This window comes from Mobula hypostoma, chromosome 9 (assembly GCF_963921235.1).
Source record: "Mobula hypostoma chromosome 9, sMobHyp1.1, whole genome shotgun sequence".
Classification (NCBI taxonomy): domain Eukaryota; kingdom Metazoa; phylum Chordata; class Chondrichthyes; order Myliobatiformes; family Myliobatidae; genus Mobula; species Mobula hypostoma.
In genome coordinates, this window is record NC_086105.1 from 133,633,571 (window position 1) to 133,653,814 (window position 20,244).

Genomic DNA, 20,244 nt, shown 5'->3' on the forward strand with positions numbered 1-20,244 from the left:
GAGGCTCCCTAGTTATGTACAGTATACGTGCCTAAGACTTGTGCACAGTACTGTAGATTGATGGAGCTGACTGATGGGTGAAATGTTGTTACTATTCCCCAGCCGTGATGCCCGGTAATCTATTTTTATATCAAAATAAAGTTTATTTATAATAAAAATATACTTACAATAATAAATAGTGCATTTTTTTCATTGTTACACTCATAGTCACTGCTTTCAGTCCTGTTCTATTACAGTTGTATATGCCACTAGCACTCTGCCTCTCATGTGGTCCCTGGGTTGATATACTACTACAATAACTGAAGAGCCTCCTCACTCAACCCGGCCCTTCCCTTTCCAGGTGCAGAAGAATCCTCCGCTGTGATCCTTCCCCACCGAGCCCTTGTGGCAGCTGCACCGAGCCTCAGCGAGTCCCTCAGCAGGTCCTCCTTCAGCCAGGAATGTCAGCCAGCAGCTTCCCCCACTGTCGCGATGTGCAGGCTGATCAGAAACCTCTGGGCAAAGCAAAGGGGATCTTTCACCGGGATCATGATCTGCCCGCCTGGGAATCTGTTTAAGAATCCTCAGCCAAGTTAGAGTGAGAGAGGTCAGCATCTCCTTGTGGACTTAGGTAATCAGTTCAAACCATACTTAAGTTAGCTAAACAGTTTTAATTGCTTTTATTTATTTTTAATTTTAATCTATTTTTGCTTGATTTTGATCAGATTCTGTCAAAAGTATTCATTAATATTTAACGTTTTTGGCAGGATTGATAGCCATCCTTACATATCATGTGACCACAGCTCTATCTTCCCTGCTCTTAGCTGCTGCTAATGTTAGGCTGTGTGTTGTTTCTGAGTCTTGCTGGAAGACAGGTCACCTCCCGAGAAGTGCCCGAGGCCTGTGCAGCACGTAATGGTTCTGGCCTGTGGCATGCAGTGAAATGTAAATGAAAGTTTTGGCCTGCAGTCGGGAACTTCAGCTTACGTGCCAGAAGAACAGAGTTAACCCCCAGAGTGTGCGGGTTTGTGAGGACACAACAGGCTGAATTAAGTAGCAGGAAATCATCATATTCCATCAGTTCTGTCTACTGTGGCCTCACCAAAGGTACAACTAATAATAACCGCAGCTGTCATTCAATGGGACCCATGGGGCAGATGATTCTATCTTATTCTAGTCGTGCCTAACAGATCCTGCAAACATGAGTAAGTGAGCCTGTCATGGGTGAAGAGCTGACAGCGTATGCAAACCTGAAATGTGGGCGTGCGGCATGCAGCATTGCTAAGTGAGTGACAGTATGCTGTTGCATAGGAATGTTTGGTGTGAGCCTTGATTTAATAGCGGCCAAGCAAACTTTTCTATTATGATTGGCTATTCCTGCCGCTGGCTGTAGGGAGTTCGCATGTTCTCCCCGTGACCCACATGAGTTTCCTTTGGGTGCTCCACTTCCCTCCCACAATCCAAAGACCTATCAGTTGGTTGGTTATTGGTCATTGTAAATTGTCTCATGAATAGGCTAGGGTTAAATATAGTTGGGTTGTTAGGCGGTGCGTTTCGAAAGATCGGAAGGACCTATTCCACACTGTATCTCAATAAATAAATCCAAATGCCATCCACCAGTCAATTCTTTCCCCAACTTCCTGTCTCTACTAAACTGGTATCTGCCCTAAACTTTTCCTGAAGGCCAGTCCTCCTTCTCAATAATCTTCCTCATTTCTGCCCCCTCCCAACAGCAGACTCGAGCCACCTCTCATTAGTGCCTGCAAACAATTCTTGATTCTTTCCAAGCTACAGAGTTGAAAAAGCAATAGCCAAGTGTTGTCACTAAATTTGTCAGGACTGTGCCTTTGTGGCTTCCTCTTACAAACAATTTTCACTTCCTCATTCTTCATCTCTCAGTCGTCGTCGTGGCTATCCCTCGAGGTCGAGGATGATGGTCTTCGTTCTGTTGATCTACTTATGGGCTCTCAAGTGGCTTATGGGTCCAATCTTGCTTCTGTCCAAGAGTTGAGCGACTGAATCAAGTATTCACCACTTTCGTGCCGGTCTTTGACTAGAAGCTTCCAGCTATCACATTGCCTGCTCCCGTCACCCTCCCCCAATCGCCGAAAGCTTGAAGAAGTGGCCCACAGAGCGAAGACGCCTGTGCGTGTATTTGTTTAACGTGTACTTGATGTTGCACTCCAAGAAGCACACAATATTTCACAAATCAACTAACTGATTCCAATGGCATGGAAACCACGACGATTGGAGCTGATGGATTTGTTGCAGACTTCATCTGCCTTCACAGCCATTGAGTTTGAAGTAACTTTGTCCACCGTCGAGGTTTGGTTGGATTGATCTTTGTCAGGGACCTCACCCTCGACCTTACCGCCATGGGTGACCCTACCAGGAACATAGCTCCAAACGGTATCGCTCTCGGGATCTCAGGACCACACAAGCCTCTCCACCGCGACAAGGTGACAATCCGCGGAGAAGATCTCTCAGTAAATAGCATGACTCTACAGTCTCACAAAAGGCCCTCAGCTGAAACATTAACTCATGTTCTCCTCGACACATCCTGGCTGAGTTGCTGAGAAATTCTGCCATTTTCCCCGTGATCATTTTATTTGTATTGATAATGCTCATAGGCATGGAAATTCAGAGCTTTAATCGTGGCCTGGTCTTATTCAGTGAAGATGATAAATAGCTACATAGTTTTCAAGGACATAACTCCCAATGGATTCGTTTCACCTCTCCAAATTGAAGACCTTAACCTCATTTCATCTAATTTCATACAAACAAGAGATTCTGCAGATGCTGGAAATCCAGAGTGCACACACAAAATGCTGGAGGAACTCAGCAGGTCAGGCAGCATCAATGGAGACGAATAAAGAGTCAATACTTTGACTCAAAACGCTGGCTCTTTATTCCTCTGCATAGATGCTGCCTGACTGCTGAGTTCCTCCTGCATTTGGTGTGTGTTCATCTCAGTTGAGATGGTAATCCTTTTTGAGATCATACGTCCAAATTGGCAATAATCTTCTAAAAAAATTCTCTCTGGTGCCATCGTAATTTTGAACAGAGATTATCAATGAATATTGAATTAGTAACCAAATTATGGATTTTTTCATGGACAAAGAATGAGTCCTGTTGTTTACTTATGAGTGAGGAAGTGAGGCCTCTATCAGTCGGGTCAATCATGGATGTTGCATCCTAGTTGTCTAGATACGCAGGCCTAGGTGATAAAATATGGAAAGAAAGCTATTGCCCATGTAGCAAGCTCCCCCTTTCCTTGCATCTGACGAACCCAAGGCATGACAGAGACCAATAAAATTTGGCACCAGCTATGGTGCAGGAGTTGCTAGTCAGCATTGAACTCAATGTAAGACAGTCTCAGGGACTCCAGCTCTGGATTTTTCCCTCGGAGTTCACTCCCAAAGCCTTTCCCATGAGTGGGTATAGCCGTAAGGCAACGGATGTTTGAGATCAGAGTTTTCCTTCTCAATATTGAATTGCCAACCACGGCTGACAAGCCCCTTCTGCCCAAAGCAACTGGTTTTAAGGCACCAGGAGCCCACTTTTGCCCCTTCTCTTGTCAGTAGAAATGGTTTCACCAGGCTTAGTAGCTAAGCCACACATGAAAGCCAGGAGCTGGGTGTATGAGGCTATTCGAGGCTGATGCCATTGGGAGCATTGAATAGGTAGTGTGAGTCCATCCCCATTATCACCCACCGCAGTAACAACCTTACGGAAACTTATTTATGTATATTCATTGTTTTATTGTTAATAAAAGATTAAAATAAATGAAACATTTTAGAAAACCTGCTCAAAAATTACTGATATTGATCCTTTAAAAAGACAATTAATAAGTGTTCATGGAGGCACTAAACTATATACAGTATTTACTGTTAGTATCACTGAATAACCAGACTCACTTACAAATGGTAGACAAAATAATTATTAGCTGAGTGAAGCCAGTGCCAACTGGTCCAAACTGTTTTTCTATCTAAATACTGATGTGTACACCAGGTTTGTGAGGATTCCAAAGCGAATTCTCTCACACTACGTGTTCTCCACAATTGTCTAACTGGCACCAAGCCGGCGTGAAACATTTCTTGTGAAGTCTTCTCACCGCTCTCAGGTTGTAAAAAATCATTTGTTGCTACATTTGGCAGTAAAGATAATCATTATATTTCTTTTGACTGTGGGTGGGGTTTAAAGAATTGAGGGGGTGGCACTACATGTCACATGCCAGCAACATGCATGCCCAAGATTCACCACCCTTGTAAGACACTACATCATATCATCAGACCTTGATTCCTCTGCCAGGATATATATATACTGTAGGCGCCAAACAGATTTTTCAGATGTGCCAAACAAAAGCTTGTTGCATTTAAAATCAACACACACAGAGAAGTCACTTCCAAAGTATTGATCCAGATTTCCAGCATCTGCACTCTTTTGTGTCTTTGCATTCAGATTCATCTAGTTTCCTAGATCCATGCATATTTTGGGCTTTAAACTGGAATACAGTTCCCAGCTGAACTGGAACTACACCAAGAAGCTCAGCACTACCCTGCATAAAGTAATCTCATGAAATCTATCTCTCTCTCTCATACCACCTTTCAAATCCAGATCTAAAAGACAAAGCCAGCAGGTGTATGGAAATGTACGTTCTTCTGTTTTGGAACTCTAATAAAACTAATGGAAAGCAAACACACGGGGCCAGGAATAATGTGACTTAGTTTCATTTTACCTTAGCGCTTTACTTGAGTATGATGTGATGGCATGCTCGGCTCGTCTCTCAGCAGGAACTTATCCCTGCAAGTAGCCTAAGTGCTAGACCTACTCGTACACCTCCTGCCTCACCTCCATTCAGGGCCCCAAACGTTCCTTCAAGATGTGGTAACACTTCACCTGCAAACAAGCTGGGTTCACTTATGGTGTCCGGTGCTCCTGATGAGGCCTCCTTTACACTGGTGACACCTGACATAAATTGGGGGACTGCTTTGCCGGCTGCTTCCGCACCATCTGCCACAAGCGAAACTTCCAGGAACATTTTAATTATGATTCTTATTCCTGCTTCGACGTGTCAAGCCTTGGCCTCCTCTTGTTCTGAGATGAGGCAAACCTCAGGGCAGAGGAGTAACTCCTTATATTACATCTGGGCACCCTCCAATCTGTTGGTATAGATATTGATTTCTTCTTCCAGTGAACAAATTTCACTCCTCCTTCCTCTATTCCCCACTCTGACCTTTCACTTCTTCTCACCTGCCTATTACTTCCCCCTGGGTCCCCTCCTCCTTCCCCTTCTCCTATTGTCCTCCCTCCTCTCCTATCAGATTCTTTCTTCTCCAGCCCTTGACCTTTCCCACCCACCTGTCTTCACATATCACCTTCCGGCCAGCCTCTTTCCCCTTCTTTTTAATCTAGCATTTTCCCCCCTTCATTCTCAGGATAGAATCATCTTGGCTGTTTACTCTTGGCTGCCTGACCTGCTGAATTCCTCCAGCATACCGTCTGTGTTACTTTGGATTTCCAGCATCTGCAGATTTCCTTGTGTTTGTTGTTCTCGTTGTGTCTACCTGGTTTTGCAAGCAGGGATATGTATGTTTGTCATGGTTTAGGTCTAGATTTATTCATATGCACATTGAAACATACAGTAAAATGCGAATGCCTGGCCTGCTGAGTTCCTCCAGCACTTTGTGTGTGTTGCTGGGATTTGCACCAACCGCACATTTTTGCTTGTTAATAAAATGCTTCTTTTGTTTTACAAGCAACACAATCTGAGGATGGGCTTCGGGCAAGCGTCACCACACATTCTGGCACCAATTTATCATGCCCACAATGTTCAACAGAACAACACACAGCCACTATATAACAAGAAACAAAAATAAAGCAGAGCCTGTTCTCACCCTTCCACCCACACACACACAACTCCATGTCAATGTGCCTCCATTGCTTCCAATCTCCAGACCAGCTTTCGGGGTTTAGATGCTCAAACTCTCCGGAACGTGCATAGCTGGTGCAGAGTCTTTAAAGATTCAGGACCGTCCCACTAATTGGCAATCATGTTTTGGGCACCAAGGATTTTGTATTTAAAGAACACTTGAATGGAACCTCAGCGTTCAGTTGAAAGTCCAACCAGAGGTCTTGTCTAGCATTTTGTTTCGTGCTCAGTTCCAGTCCAATTTTATTCTTTGTCTCCATCCTAGCTTCAGATACTCCAGCATTGGGTCCAAACTATCCTCGTCAAGGTCTCTCTGCATGATGAGATGATCTTCAATATCCAGCAGGATCCTGGCATGAACTTCTTAAGATCTAGAGTATCTTTTTGGAAGACCTATAAAAGATTTTAAAAAAGCACCCACTCCTACTGCTTACATGATCCAAAAGTGAGTACAAAAATGGCATTTGCAATTTAATAAAAAATCGACTTCTGTATATCATAAGCCTGACTAAAATGGGACATGGTTTACCATGATTAAGTTCATTGAGCAGCCTGATAAATTCTCCCTTGGGATCAGGCATTTGACTGATGTGGAGCTGAAAACTCTCATGCAAGGATGCCTTAATATTGGAGAAAAAATTATCATTTGATAGGATCTCACTGTTCATAACCAACGACTTTACTCAGGCATAAAATAATTGTTGTTTGTGTAGAATTGACTTTCATTTTGTTATGTTTATGTTCAATTGTTTAGTGTAATGCTTCATTTTTGTATGTAGAAAGTTAGCCATCAGATTTTCTCAATTTCTTCAAAACCCACACTTGCCTAATCTATGGGAATCAACATGTGTCCGTAGTATACTGTTTGTTCTCACCTGTGGATAAATACCAGAAGACCATAAGATATAGGAGCAGAATTAGACCATTTGGCCCATTGAGTCTGCTCCACCATTTCATCATGCCTGTTCTAATTTTCCTCTCAGCCCCAATCTCCTGACTTTCCCCCATATCCCTTCATCCCCTGACTAATCGATAATCTATCAATCTCTGTCTTAAATATACATAAAAACTTGACCTCCCTAGTTGCTTGTGGCAAAGAATTCCACAGATTCACCAGTCTCTGGCAAAAAATTCCTCCTCATCTCCATTCTAAAAGGATGCCCCCCTATTCTGAGGCTCTGGTACCAGATTCTCCCTCCATAGAAAACATCCTCTCCACATCCACTCTATCTTCATCTTTCACATGGGGTGTATGTGCTGTCAGGGAGGGTTAGCACCTCTGGTGGGGAACATGTCGCGTCCCTTTCAAGGCGGTTAGTCCACCTTTGGTCCCCACCTGGCACTCAGCTCTCACCTGTGGCTTCCCGTAGCTGTCTGCATGTGACAGCGGCCACACCCCGGACAAAGGCTTCGACAAGCTGGCTAAACCAGGTGAGGGTAGCCGACGGGTCTCAAACCCTCGGTGAGATAGAGAGTTGTCTCTCCCAGCATGTGAAGACAGACTCCGGCGGATTGAGCGGACGAGACCCATGGAAGGTCCAATGGTCAAGAAGGCGGTCTCTGCAAGCGTCGTGGAACGTTTAGAGCAGGACAAGACACAGAAGATGTCCTGGTCATCCACTGCGCCTAGTCCCATCTCCAGCTGTCTAGACTCTGTCTTGCCACTGGATCCAGATGGGAATTGGGAAGAGAGAGTGAGGCTGACGCCGCGCAACTCTCCCTCATATAAATCCAAACTACGCGCTAGTCTTGACACCATCACAATAGTGTCGAGGTCCTCATTGACATTGACGATGGACGAACAACATCTTCACCTTTCAACATTCAATAGGTATCAAAGGGTTCATCCCTCATTCTTCTGAATTCCAGTGAGTAGAGGTCCAGAGCCATCAACCATTCCTCAAATGACAAGTCTTTCAATCCTGGAATCATTTTTGTGAACCTCCTTTGAACCTTCTCCAATGTCAGCACATCCTTTCTTAACAACACACACAAAATGCTGGTGGAACGTAACAGACCAGACAGCATCTATAGGAAGAAGTTAATGCTTTATATCTAAAATATCATGATTTTCTAGCTGAAAATATTGTAATAGTTAGTTTAATGATTTCAAATTTTCCGTGCAACAAAAAATTAAATCCAAACCGATTTCAAACTTTGCTCAAATGGTGGCATTTGTACTTCAAAATGAACAGTTTTGCGACCTTGCACAGTTGATGGACATTGGGTGAACCTTTCTTGCGTCTAGTGCGGACTGTGAGCGAGGTTTTAGCCTGACGAATCAACTCAAAAACAAGCTGAGAAACCGTTTAGGTGAATGTCATTTGGATATGTTAATGAGAATCAAAAGCTATCAATGGGATGGAAGTTCTATTAGTCGAGATAGAGTTTACAAAGAATGGGTAAATGCCAAAGACAGGAGAGAGAAAAAAAATGAGTGACTTAAATATGATAAGAATTAAATACCTCCAACCTGATGGCACGAACATTAACTTCTCTAACTTCTGTTAATGCCCCTCCTCCCCTTCATACCCCATCCCTTTTTTTAATTTATTTGTTTATTTATTTATTTATTAATTATTATCATTATTATGATTTTTTTCTTTCCTTTTTCTCCTCTCTTTTTTCTCCCTCTGTCCCTCTCACTATAACTCCTTGCCCATCCTCTGGGCTCCCCCCCACCTTTCTTTCTCCCTAGTCCTCCTGTCCCATGATCCTCTCCCTTCTCCAGCCTTGTATCCCTTTTGCCAATCAACTTTCCTGCTCTTAGCTCCATCCCTCCCCCTCCTGTCTTCTACTATCATTTTGGATCTCCCCCTCTCCCTCCCACTTTCAAATCTCTTACTATCTCGTCTTTCAGTTAGTCCTGACGAAGGGTCTCGGCCTGAAACATCGACTGTACCTCTTCCTATAGATGCTGCCTGGCCTGCTGTGTTCACCAGTATTTTTTGTGTGTGTGACTTAACTATGTATGTTATTTTGTTGTTATTCTGTGCAGTTTTATGTCAAATATTTTGTTAACCTACATAGACTGTACCATGTGTGCATTTAGTGCACACATACTTTTGTCACAGGAAAAAAATTTGCACAACATAAGATTTTCTTCGCACACTGACTACAAAAAATTAGAGGGAACATTGTTCTACGCTTTTATTTCTTCTACCAAAGTGCATGACCATACACTTCCCGGCACTGTATTCCATCTACCATTTCTTTGCCCATTCTCCGAATCTGTCTAAGTCCTATAGCCAGTCTACTTCCTCAAAACTACCTGTTCCTTCATCTATCTTCGTATCGTCCACAAACTTGACCACAAGGCCTTCAATTCTATCATCCAAATCACTGACATATTGACATTGACATACGGGCAGGATTAATGAATGAATTCATTACAAAGGGCTCCCTACAAAAGAGTAACCGTAGCATATTGGAACTTCAATGTTAGTTGAAGAGTGAAATGCTTGGGTTAAAAACTACTGTCCTACGTAAATTAAAGACATTGGCAATGATATGATGACAGAGTTGTCTTAAGTGGAACTGGGAACATAGATTAATCGGTAAAACAGTACATCTTTAGAGATAGAAAGTTAAAGAAATTCATAAATTCAACTTCAACAACAGCTTCTACTAGTGTACAAAATCCTCAAGGGCGAGACTGTGGACTGGGCAGCTATAGCTGCTGTCTCAAAGTGCCAGGGACACAGGTCTCACCTTGACCTTCAGTGCTATCAAGTTCATTATTATTCTAGAGCTGATCTTGAGGAATAAGGTCAATGTGAGAGCTCACTGAATATTTGTACTGAGTCTATTATCTTCATTTGAGTCAGAAGTGGGTGTAGGGGGCTGAATCTGTTGTATTTCTTTTTTGAAGGCTGGCAAAGAAATTAGTCTCAGGACTATGGTATCCTGAAAAAGGGTCTTGGCCCAAAACGTCGACTATCTATGCATTTATAGCGACATAAATGTACTCTGATTAAGAAATTATTTTGAACTTTGAATAGAGAAGTAAACTGAAGGATATGAACAAATAACCTGTATCTTTATACTTCGATTTTTACATTTATGCATGATATAGTTATCTTGCGAAGTCTGCATTGACTTTGAGGTATATATGTGAAGACACTGGGTGAGGATAAGACTGGATTAAACTGTGATATTACACATCGATGATCATGTGTATGGCCATCTTACATCTATGCCATAGTGTGAAGTCAATCCAACTGCTCCATGTTGGTGTTGATATTATATATAATTACAGTGAATCCCATCAACAGATCTTTCTGTTTCTTCCTCCCTTGTTTACTTACCTATTCTTCTCTGAAACATCAGTGTGTCATAATGGCTCGGTGAGTAAAGCTGCTGCCTCACGTGGGTTCAATCCTGACCTCTGGCACTGCTTGTACGGAGTCACATGGGCTTCCTCCTATCAATATATGTAGATTGGTAGGTGAACTGGTAACTGTAAACTGTCCCAGTGTACAGTGTATACTGGTAGAACCTCTGGGAGGAGTTGATGGGAATGTAGTGAGAATAAATTTGGACTCATGTAGGCTTGATGGCCAGCATGGGGCCAATGGGCTGAAAGGCCTGTCCTTTCAGTTTGAATTTGTGGCTTGTAAGAATCTCCACATTCTCCCTTTTCTTCAGATAAAGAATCTCCGACAGTATTCCCAGTTAGATTTATCATTGGCCATCTTACATTTATGCCCTCTGATTTAGGATGACGGAAATAATTTTCTCTGCATCAAGCCTAGCACACAACTGTGACCTTATCCCTTAGGTTTTCCTTTTCTGGAGAAAAGAATATTCATGAATAGAACACAAAAGCAGGGAAGTACGAGATTGAGGACAGAATAGTAAACCCTCTGAGCACCCTGTTGGGATTCTATTTCCAAATGTGTTTTCAATATTCTGTGACCAATGAACAGTTTTATGGATCCCTCCCCATTCATTTTGCTAGTGAAGCTGAGATAAATATCTGCAAAGTTGTGTGCAGATCTATATTGCAATATTTTGCATCATTTTATTTTCTCTCCAATTAACACTTGGCTGATGAAGCTTATGCTAAAGGTCTGGAACTTTCTGTGTGGATCTGCCACCCACTCGTGCTGCTTCAATTTCCCACCACCAACACTTTGCTGGCCAAATACATCCAGGCAATATTATGGGGTTATAGGGATGAGCCAAAGAAAGTCCCGCTCACAGAATTACTGAGAAAGCTTTGGGCAAGGCAAAGCCTCAGCTCCAGCCTAACCGGCTGTCAAAATATCAAGATTTTGGTCTGAGGGAGAAAGATAAAATGAAACTGCATTCTGAAGTAGTTACATTTATAATAATGCTTTTCAATTATTTGAAATCTCCTTCATATCCAAAAACATCAAAAATCATAATAAGAGAATAAATAATGAAACAAAATATTAAACATGATAATGATATTTTCAAAGGTATTTACCTAAAGTACTCAGAAATAATTGAAGTCATTATCATAAATGTACATACTTTAAAACATGGTGTTTCAGTTAATTATCTTTCTTTCACACAACCATAACATATTCATTGAAATAAATGGGCTCTTGGCTCTTGCAGGGAGTTGACGAGCAGTTTCCAAGGTATAAACGCTATTGAGTCTCAGCACAATCGTTCTTCCCCATTGGACTTCATGTGGAATGCAACTAAGCCAACAGGTTTACCAGCTGTCAGCAAGCCCACGATTTCCACATTTGGAAACAGAGACATGGAAGTTCCAAATTTGAATGTTTAGTATCTACAGGAGGAAATACCAGCAGTTCACCATTGAATTTCCAAAATTAGCCAGTGAAATTCGTCCCATAGAATTAAACATAAAGCTGTCCAATTTCAGACTACAAATAACATTAATCATCGTAGATTGATTGATGTATATCGCTTAAAAGTCTATTGATAATATTGGTTGAATATGCTTATCATATAAGTACCATACTTGTTCTTGCTTCCAGTAGAGGTAGTCTGGTACTGTCCATTTTCACAATTATTTCAGAATAATACTCTGTCTGAACATAAACAGCAGGTTGATAGATGCCTACTGCAGGCAGGGCAGAGTTAGTTGTTGGGGAGGTCATAACTAGATGTCTACCTTGGTGTACAGCAAATGTGATGAAGAGAGTGGAAGATGAATGGGTTCCCTTTGTTATTGTTACCCTACATCATCGATATTTGAAGTCTTCTCCGAAGATCGTCATCTTGCCATGGTGGAAAGGCTTGTGAGTTAGTTGCTGAGATCCTGAGAGAGATGCTGTCTGGAGTTTAGCTCCTAGTAGGGTCACGCATGGTGGAAAGGTCACTGGGGAGGTTCCAGATAAACAGCGATTCATCCAAGACCTCTACAGTGTAGCTGGCAGAAGATAGCGACACATCATGATGGCAGTGATGGCAGAGGAAGGCTACAGGGTTTCTGGTTGTCTTCCATTCTTTTCCACTGGACCCTGATCCTGATCTGTCTAGGACTGAGTGGTGGCTGCCCGTGCATCAGCCTCCCCACATTCAACAAAGTTAGACAAATGCCTTTTCCGTTAAGGGAATAACCCCTCAGGAGAACATCATGTTGACTTGAGTGATTGCACTGCTGCTAGATATTTGTAATAACGATCACTGAATGATATGACACTTGAGTTTCATTTGCTGCCTATAAAGCATCACCATGACTCATCAGCACCATCTTTACTGCTTGTGCTGACGAAGAAACTCCCACCTGAAATGGGAACTTGTTTCTTTCTCCATAGATGCCGTGACTTACAGGGCACTTCTGTTTTAGTTCCTGACAGCTTTTGCTCTGGCTTGACTTGGCTGGTAGAATTGCTACTTCAAGCTGCAATGTTGTAGAGTTCGATCTGCATTGAAAGATCAAAACACATCCACAGACTGATACTGAATATCCTGTGCAATTAGTCCATCCCACACCATATTCCTCAGCAAGAGCAAAGCATGCTCGTTAGTCCTAAAGCAATCTGACAATCCATGAGGCTTACCCCATTCCTTCCAGTTAGCTTCTTAGAAAATATATGTTTAGTTATTTAAACAGATGGCACTAGAATTTCAAGCATGACATCCATATACCATGCTCCTTGTCAATTTGCCTGCAGTTCCACAGCACTGTGAGTGTTAGTTTAGGAATGACTCACAAGAGCAGCATGGGCTTCAGTCAGTTATAATCTCCTCTGTGAGTGTTTGAACCTGCACAGTGGTAAGAGCCAGGGGTAAGTGAAGAGCATTTGGTGAAACTCATCGAAATCCATCTCCTACCAAAGTGATTCTCAGTAAGTGAAGAAGGTGGCTAGCTCTTCACTTCATTTGGTACATTGAAAGCAAGCACATTTATTATGTGACCGTGGGAGGTGGTATGTCACCAATGAGTCCAGCAAATTTCTACATGCATGCCAGGGAGAACATTCGAACTGGTTGCGGTCCCACCTGGCATGGTGGGGCCACTGCGCAGGATGAGGAAGGCTGTTAGAGGGTTGTAAACTCAGCCAGCTCCATCACGGGCACGAGCCTCTCCAGCACCGAGGACATCTTCAAAAGGCAATGCCTCAAAAAGGCAGCATCCATTCATAAGCACCCCCGTCACCCAGGACATGCAGTCGTCTTATTACTGCTATTAGAGAGGAGGTACAGGGGCCTGATCACACACTCAACTTTTAGGAGCAGCTTCTTCCCCTCAGCCATCAGATTTCAGAACTGGCCAATGAACCAACGCATGAACACAGCCTCACTATTTTGCTCTGTTTTGCATTACTTATTTAATTTACTTTTAAAATGCATTTCTTATTGTAATTTAGAGTATGTTATGTATTGTACTGTACTGCTGCTGCAGCACAACGAATTGCACGACATACGTCAGTGATAATAAACCTAATTCTGATTCTGGGTCTGCGTCTCCATTTGATGGCGATAAGTCAGGCGAGATCGATCGTTATTTCAGCACCGCTGACTGCTTCAGAGTCACAGAGTTACACAGTATTGAAACAGGCCATTCAGCCCATCAAGTCCATTCCAACCATCAAAATGGCGGGAGGAGAAGATGGCGGCGCGGCGCAGCGCGCGCGGCCTCTCCGGTGAATGATATCTATAATCTGTCAAGTAGGATGCCGTGCACAATTCTGATTTGATGGAGGCAGACGTGAGAGCACGGAGGAACATCTGGTGAAACTTCTGAAATGCCTGTTTCGCTGCTGCCGCTACTGTGTGATCCGAAATCTCTGGAGGGGGAGGCCCCAAATCCTCGGCTTTGCCTGTTGCTCGGCGGCCGGAGCTGGGGTCAAAGCGCTCAGCAGAGATGGTGCTCAGTGCTCAGTGTCGGAGGGCTGGTCAGAGGCTCGAAGTTTTCGGACAGACTCAGAGACAGACTGTGGTCGGGTGCTTCCAGGATGCTGCTTCGGCAAGTTTGCGGCGCTGGATGCTCATGGCAGGGAGAGTTTCTCCCTTCTACTGTCTGCGTGAGATATTGGGGCTATCGGTACTTTGAGACTTTTTTTTACCGTACCCATGGTCTGCTCTTTATCAAATTACTGTATTGCTTTGCACTGTTGTAACTATATGTTATAATTATATGGTTTTTGTCAGTTCTAGTCTTGGTTTGTCTTGTGTTTCTGTGATATCATTCTGGAGCAACATTATATCATTTTTTAATGCATGCATTTCTAAATGACAATAAAATGAGGACTGAGTGTCCTCATAATCTAAAAAAAGTACCCATTTACATTGATCCCATTTTATCCACCTCTCATTCCCATCAGCTTTCTCCCCACCCCTCAGTTCATACTGCCCATTGACATTCTAGTGTTCCAACCTATCTACACAGCTACCACTGGGGGTTAGCAGTTATCCTAGGTCAAATGTTACAGGGAGAAGGCAGAAGAACTGGATTGAGAGGGATAATTAGATCACAAAAGGACATTAATGGCAGTTATATACAGGCCTCCCAAAAGTGGCCGGGAGGTGGATCACCGGTTACAACAGGAAATAGAAAAGGCGAATCAAAAGGGCAATGTTATGGTAGTCATGGGAGATTTTAACATGCAGGTCAATTGGGAAAATCAGATTGGTATTGGATCTCAGGAGAGTGAGTTTGTTGAATGCCTAAGAGATGGCTTTTTAGAGCAGTTTGTCATTGAGCCTACTAGGGGATCAGCTATACTAGATTGGGTGTTATGTAATGAACTGGAGGCGATTAGGAAGCTTATGGCAAAAGAACCCTTAGGGACCAGTGATCACAATATCATTGTGTTCAACTTGAAATTTGACAGGGAGAAAGTAAAGTCTGATGTAGCAGTATTTCAGTGGAGTAAGGGAAATTACAATGGTATGAGAGAGGAGTTGGCCAAAGTAAATTGGGAGGAGATGCTGGCAGGGATGACAGCAGAGCAGCAGTGGCATGTGATTCTGGGAAAAATGAAGAAGCTGCAGGACATGTGTATTCCAAAAAGGAAGACATACCCATATGGTAAAAAGTACAACAATGCCTGACAAGGGAAGTTAAAGCTATTGTGAAAGCAAAACAGAGGGCACACAACAAAATAAAAATTGGTGGGGAGACAGGGGATTGGGAAGTTTTTAAAAACCTACAGAGAGCAACTAAAAGTCATTAGAAGGGAAAAGATGAAATATGAAAGCAGGCTAACAAATAATATCAAAGTGGATAGTAAAAGTTTTTTCAGTATGTTAAAAATAAGAGAGAGATGAGAGTGGATATAGGACTGCTAGAAAATGAGGCAGGAGAAATAATAACGGGGGACAAGGAGATGACTGATGAACTAAATGAGTATTTTGCATCATTCTTCACTGTGGAAGACACTAGCAGTATGCCTTTTGTTGTAGTGTGTGAAGGAAGAGAAGTGGGTGCAGTTACTGTTACAAGAGAGAAGGTGCTCAAAAATCTGAACGACCTAAAGGTAATTAAGTCATCCAGACCAGAGGAACTGCCAGCTGCCCCTTCCAATTTACTTTAGCCAGCTCCTCTCTCATACCACTGTAGTTCCCCTTACTCCAGTGAAATACTGATACATCAGACTTTATTTTCACACTATCAAATTTAGGGTTCTGAAAGAGATAGCAGTAGCGATTGTGGTGGCATTAGAAAAGATCTTTCAAAAATCATTGGACTCTGGTATGGTGCCAGAGAACTGGAAAAATGCAAATGTTACTCCATTCTTTAAGAAAGGAGGAAGGCAGCAGAAAGAAAATTATAGACCAGTTAGCCTGACCTCAGTGGTTGGGAAGATGTTGGAGTCAATTGTTAAGGATGAGGTGATGGTGTACTCGGTGACGCACAACAAGATAGTACAAAGTCAGCAACAGGAATTCTGCAGATGCTGGAAATTCAAGCAACATACATCAAAGTTGCTGGTGAACCAGCAACTTTGATGTATGTTGTTAGTACAAAGTCAGCATGGTTTCCTTCAGGGAAAATCCTGCCTAATGAACCTGTTGGAATTCTTTGAAGAGATTACAAGTTGAATAGATAAAGGGGATGCAGTGGATGTTGTATATTTGGACTTTCAGAAGGCCTTCGATAAGGTGCAACACATGCTGCTGCTTACCAAGTTAAGAGCCCATGGTATTACAGGGAAGTTACTAACATGGTTAGAGCACTGGCTGATTGGTAGGAGGCAGCAAGTGGGAATAAAAGGATCCTTTTCTGGCTGGCTGTCAGTGACTAGTGGTGTTCAGCAGGGGACGGTGTTGGGACCACTTCTTTTTATGCGGTATATAAATGATTTAGATGATGGAATAGATGGCTTTGTTGCCAAGTTTGCAGATGATATGAAGATTGGTGGCGGGGCAGGTAGTGTTGAGGAAACAGGTAGGATGCAGAGGGACTTAGACAGACTAGGAGTATGAGCAAGAAAGTGTCAAATGAAATACAACGTTGGAAAATGCATGGTCATGCACTTTCGTATTAGAAATAAATGCGCAGACTATTTTCTAAACAGGGAGGAAATTCAAAAATCTGAGATGTAGAGGGACTTGGGAGTCCTTGTGCAGAACACCCTGAAGGTTAACTTGCAGGTTGAGTTGGTGGTGAGGAAGGCAAATACCATGTTAGCATTCATTTCAAGAGGTCTAGAATACAAGAGCAGGGATGTGATGCTGAGGCTTCGTAAGGCACTGGTGAGGCCTCACCTTGAATATTGTGAACATTTCTGAGCTCCTCATCTTAGAAAAGATGTGCTGGCATTGGAGAGGGTCCAGAGGAGGTTCACAAGGATGATTCCAGGAATGAAAGTGTTATCATACGAGGAACATTTGACGGCTCTGGGTCTGTACTCACTGGAATTTCAGAAGGATGAGGGGGGATCTCATTGAAAGCTTTTGAATGTTGAAAGACCTAAACAGCGTAAATGTGGAAAGGATGTTTCCCTTAGTGGAAGAGTCTAGGACAAGAGGGAACAGCCTCAGGATAGAGGGGCGCCCTTTCAAAACAGAGATGCAGATAAATTTCTTTAGGGTAGTGAATTTGTGGGATTTGTTGCCACATGCAGCTGTGGAGGCCAGGTCGTTGGGTGTATTTAAGGCAGAGATTGATGGGTTCTTAATTGGACATGACATCAAAGGTCACGGGGAGAAGGCTGGGAACTGGAGTTGAGGAGAAGATAAAGAAAAAGGATCAGCCATGATTGGATGGTGGAGCAGACTCGATGGGCCAGATGGCCTAATTCTGCTCCTATGTCTTATGGTCTTATGGACATGCACTTCGGTTGAAGGAATAAAAGCGTAGGCTATCTAATAAACAGTGAGAAAATAAAAAAATCAGAGGTGCAAAGGTATTTGGGAGTTATCTTGCAGGACTCCCTAAAGGTTAATTTGCAGGTTGAATTGGTGGTGAGGAAGGAAAATACAATGTGAGCATTCATTCCAAGAGAAACAGCCTCAAAATAAAAGGATGTCCATTTAGAACAGAAATGAGGAGAAGTTTCTTTAGCCACAATGTAGTGAGTCTCTGGAATTCGTTGCTACAGGTGGCTGTGGAGGCCAGGTCATTGGGTGCAGTTAAGGTGGAGGTTGATAGGTTCTTGATTAGTCGGGGCATGAAAGGTTACGGGGAGAAGGCAGACGAATGGGGTTGAGAGGCAAATGGATCAGCCATGAGGAAATAGTGGAGCAGACACGATGAGATGAAGAGGCTAATTCTGCTCCTCTGCCTTATGGTGTTATGGTCTACAGATAAGCACATCAGTCCTACACTCCCTACCCTGCGATGGCTGTGGTGGGGAAGATTCACTAGATTTATGAAGAAAGTGTTGAGATGAATGCAAGGCTCTATGTGCTGGTTTAATCCCAGTGTATCAGAGGGCTCTCTGACCTATGGACAGTTCCCAGGGACCCACACAAAAACAGACACTAAGTGCTTCTGGCCAGCCATTGGTTTGGTGAAAGGTGTCCCTTGATCTGATCAAATACCCGCTGGTATTCCAGCACAGTGAGCAGTGTGTAAGGAATTGATGCAGACTGACATAGTTCAATGTCACTTCAGGGTAGTATTTATTGTGGGTTTGGATTAAGACATCGGTCAGTCTGGTTGATCAGATTTCCTGCCCTTATGTATTTCTGAGCAATCAGGTAACATTTGAATCATATTATTTATATTAGCTTTTTAATTTAATTTTATGAACTTGAATTACTCCACTGTTGCTTTAACTGTTGCCAACAGAATCGTGGGCCAGGAATTTGGAAAGAAGTTAATGGTGCTACGTTTTGTGTGTCCAGCATTGATTTCAACCTGTAGAAATGTTCTGTTTTAACTCTTTCAGGTTCTTTACTCCTTTGCACTCCAATCAGCATGTGGTTAATTAACAATTCCACATTCCACTTCCCATTCCCATTCCCATACCAACATGTCAGCCCATGGCCTCCCCCACTGCCATGATGAGGCCACTCTCAGGCTGGTGGAGCAACACCTCATTTTCCGTCTGGGTAGCCTCCAACCTGATGGCACGAGCATCGATTTCTCGAACTTCTCTAAGTTATCCCCCCTCCCCTTTCCCTCTTCTTTCCATCCAACTCTGGCTCCCCTTTTACAATAGTTTTGTAGCTCAAAGTTCCAAACAATTCTGCTTTCCCCCTTCCTAATCTCATGTACTTCCTAAACTACTTTAAACAAGAACATCGTTACTGAGACTGGAGTTAAAATAAATAGTATTTTAATAAAGGGGCTCTGTGAGGTCTCTGCACCCTGGTCTGATTCTTCCTTCTCCTTTGATTCTGCTGAAGCTGATGTCCTCAGTAGGTCTGAGCTCCCTCTGCCGCCGGGTTTACCCTGCTCCAGAGACCTGGGTAGAGCGATTGATCTGGCATTCTGGTGCAGGACTGGAGAGAGTGCTACACTGTTGAGAATTTAAACTATGGATGTATTGCTCTCTTAGTGAGTGTCAAAAACTCCACAGGTGAACTTTTGAGGAAGAGGAGGGGTGTCCTTCTTAGTGCATGGGTCAATATTTGTCCTTCCACTTCTTTCCCTGTTGTGTCACTGTTTGCAGGACTGTGGTCCGTGCAAATTGGCAGATACATTGTCCATTGTCTTGCAGTGACTGTACCTCAAAAAATACTTCACTGGCACTGAAGCACTCTGAGGTAAACTCAGAGGAATCTGATTGGTGCGAAAGAAATGCAAAACCTTTTCATATTTCTGAGCAACACACATCAAAGTTGCTGGTGAACGCAGCAGGCCAGGCAGCATCTCTAGGAAGAGGTACAGTCAACGTTTCGGGCTGAGACCCTTCGTCAGGACGAACTGAAAGAAGAGCTAGTAAGAGATTTGAAAGTGGGAAGGGGAGGGGGAGATCCAAAATGATAGAAGACAGGAGGGGGAGGGATGGAGCCAAGAGCTGGACAGGTGATTGGCAAAAGGGATATGAGAGGATCATGGGACAGGAGGCCCAGGGAGAAGGAAAAGGGGGAGGGGGGAAAATCCCCAGAGGATGGGCAAGGGGTATAGTGAGAGGGACAGAGGGAGAAAAAGGAGAGAGAGAAAAAGAATGTGTGTATAAAAATAAATAATGGATGGGGTACGATGGGGAGGTGGGGCATTAGCGGAAGTTTGAGAAGTCAATGTTCATGCCATCAGGTTGGAGGCTACCCAGACGGAATATAAGGTGTTGTTCCTCCAACCTCAGTGTGGCTTCATCTTTACAGTAGAGGAGGCCGTGGATAGACATGTCAGAATGGGAATGGGACGTGGGATTAAAATGTGTGGCCACTGGGAGATCCTGCCTTCTCTGGCCGACAGAGCGTAGGTGTTCAGCGAAACGATCTCCCAGACTGTGTCGGGTCTCGCCAATATATAGAAGAGTGTTGCTTGA